Source organism: Lissotriton vulgaris, chromosome 6, assembly GCF_964263255.1.
Source record: "Lissotriton vulgaris chromosome 6, aLisVul1.2, whole genome shotgun sequence".
Classification (NCBI taxonomy): Eukaryota; Metazoa; Chordata; class Amphibia; order Caudata; family Salamandridae; genus Lissotriton; species Lissotriton vulgaris.
In genome coordinates this window covers 723654839-723658249 of record NC_141694.1, presented here as the reverse complement: position 1 = coordinate 723658249, position 3411 = coordinate 723654839, and positions in this window count along the sequence as shown.

The following is a 3411-nucleotide window of genomic DNA, read 5'->3' as shown; positions in this document are numbered from 1 at the left end:
GCCATTCATCCTTTTGCCACTTCTTTGCTCAACTTCTGTCTCACAATATGAGGATGCTCTTAGATTGATTTTAGATTGTCAGAAAACCTGCATGCCCTCGGATGTTGATAACCAAGTTAACACCCTTCGTTAAAACCCCATTCCAACCTTGTCACATCCTTCCTGTTAGGATAAAAGTTTAACCAATAACTAAATTCTTCTAAATTAATTGGCGTAAAAGCCTTTATAACCAGGTTGAAAAGATCCTCCTCTACCCCTGCCTCCAAAGCTTGTCTGGTCCTCAAAACGTTGAAGGATTGTATGTTTTCCTCCAAATATTTAACATTTGTGTTAGTATCTACTTTGGTTATGTGGACAATATCCCCTGTTAAAACTCCAGCATGCACCGGAATTGGAATTTTGGCCTCCATTCCATATTCCACCTCCCGTCCCCCCCCCCGAGGTGGGCCTACCTTGAAAAGGCTGGTGAAGAACCACTAAACCGCTTTCTGTGTGCATGGTGGGTGGAGGTTTTTGTGGATACATCCACTGTACCCATAATTCATTGTCCACTTCCCTCCAAGGTTTCTCAGGAATGAGGCTCATTAGTGCCCAAAACTCTTCATCGTAATTTAACTGTGCAAAACCCCCGAATTCCATGGGGTCCTTACGAATTGTATCAATATACTTGAATATAGATGCTGCCTGGTCAGGAAACTTCTCACAGACACTAGCAAATATTTAAAATGCTGATGTCCAAGAATCGATTGTTGTAGGCACCTTTGGTCTTTTTGCTAGTTCCCAAGCTTCTTCCCTAGACCCCTCTTTTGATTGTATCTTTCTATGAAGTAGCTTAAACACGTCCACAAAGTAACCCCTCCAAATTTTTTCTTTAGCCCCCAATGGCATAGATAACCTCATGTAAGGCAAACGTTTTAAACCATCAGTTTTACTCTCCTCGCCATCTTTTTTAACCTTTTCATCTTTGTTTAAACTCAACTGAGAAACCCTATCAGAGGTCCCTTTTTCTTTGTCTTCATCTCTTGTCTGATCTCTCTTACATGTAGCCCCGGACTCTTCCCCAATTTCATCAGTACTTACGCTTTTATCTACTACACTGGCCCCTGATAACTATACCTTTTTGCTATATTCTTTACCACCTCCCAAGCACCCCACCACTGACGCCGAACTTTCTTCAAGTTGCTGATGTTTCTGGAGATGCCCGCCTTCTATGGCCTTTTTCTTGTGTTCTCTTCGCAACCCAACCTCTGTCCAGTGAAATCGCTCTGGCATCCTTTTCCTGTAACATATGACCTTTGGAATATTCATTAGTACCCCCTCCTGCTCTGCCCATTCAGCTTTCTTGGTATCCTTACATTTTTGCCAACTCCGTATTTTCCCTTCTTCCAATTCATCAATTTCTTCATCATAATCTAATTTGCATTACCATTGCCCCCCATCATCCACACTCCTACAACTCATACCCGGACATTAACCATCACCCACACCCCTATCATATTGCTTCCAATCCACTGATTTGGAAATTTTTATAGATGTCTTCTTTTCCCGCGTTGTCGGGCAGTTGGACTAAACCTCTCCCTCTCTTCGGACCAGTCCATCCTGGACGCTCTGGACCAGGTCGGCATTTCTTTACTGCCCTTGGTATTTCTTGGCAATATTCTCCCTCCGATGTTCTACAAGCCGCCAGAACCTGGAGAGTCTCTGGTACGGTCCCCTCCTTAGTTTAATACATCCTTTACTATACCTGCCTCTCTAGGAACCCAAATCCATTTGCCAGTTTGCAAGGCTTTTATATGTCCTTAATTTCCTCTGTAAAATCCATGCCCAGTGCTTTACCACTTTCAAAAACATCTTCGTCTTGACTAACTATAGCTTTTTCTTCAATAGCTATATTTTTAGTTTTAGCTCATTCTCCTCTACTTTTTTGAGAATGAGCTATTTCAAATGAGTGGACTTCATTCATCAATAGATCAAGAGGAGAGAGAGGACCAGGTAAGCTGGTCCGAATCCCCGGGGTTATATGTTCTATCAAGAAGGACCAGTACCATGTATGTTTATTAGAAGGTGAAGACTCAGAGTTGTACGTTTTCCGAAGAAAAGGAACCGCTTGGGTTTTTCATGAAGCCCTCACCCACCGACCTAGTCGGTGGCATGCTTCATCATCCGGCCCACCACAGTGACACCGAATGTGTCCCGGGTGTGCTGCGACTCATTCATAACATTGTCTTCGTTTATTGAGCATAATATTGCAGGCAGTTTTCTCTCACCAGGAAAACCCCTGCCCTTCTTGAAGTACTTTCTTGAGGGAGTGTTTAAAATGGGCACATGTAACGTGTTACTTATTGTGGGGGAGAAAACAACATTTATATTCGCCCTCTGCTGATACTTTTCAGTGGCTTCCTAGCCTGAGAGTGGTGCCGAAGCAGCGCACTTCATCGCGCCTTCTTTTTCTTGAGTAGAAACCCCCAAGGCCCGTCTTTCATTGATCAGGCATTTCTAAAAAGATGCGTGCTTCCTCCTTTCACAGAAGCGGCCGGCTCCTGCAGCGATGCGGTAAGTGAAACCTCCGCTCCAGTAGCGCTTTCTCTCTCTTTTCCCTCCCCATGACAACGAGCATGCAAAACTTTATTATTTCCCTTAGGCGACAAGCACGCCATAACTGCAGCTGCGACCCCACTGGCGGCAGCACGCCTAGGCCTTTCAAAACCAACCAAGGCTTGCTCTAACACACCGTGTTTAATTAAATCATCCCTGCCTGAATCAACCAACTTTTCTAACATAATGCCCTATATTTAACCTAACTAGGACAAATTAGGTCAAGCTAAATTAAATACCCCTACCTTAGGACCACAGCGTCGGAATGGCGCACCTAAACACTTCACACATACCAAAAACACCCGAGCCCCGTCCCTTGTATACTTTGACCAATTGCTGCTCCATAGCCTAGGCCCAGAATCTACCACCTGCCCGAAGCTGCCCGGGGTGGACATCCTGCAGATGCCACCCCAAAAAGCCCTCATTTGGGCTCATTGCCGATGATTCAGGTGAGCTGCACATGTCCATGTATTTGCTGCTTTAATGCCCCATAAGAAGTCAGGATGAAGCAAGGGTGACTCTTTTTTCTTCAGCCTTGCTAAATCCTTTCTTCTGATAGGGTGTTGGGCGACTGTGATGAATATTAGTCACTGGCCGAGCAGGTTAGTATGTCTGTGCTGCACAGGACAGACACCCCTTGTCTATAGACTGCTAATGTTTTGATAGTGCTGTAATTAAAAGCACCCTTCACATATGCACTAGCTATGACATGGAGCTCTGCTGTAGCCCCTTACCTGTTTTTCTGAAACACACACTTTGCCTTGACAGCCGCACGGGCCTCCGTAAAGAAAGCAGTTGAAATTACATACTTGTCAT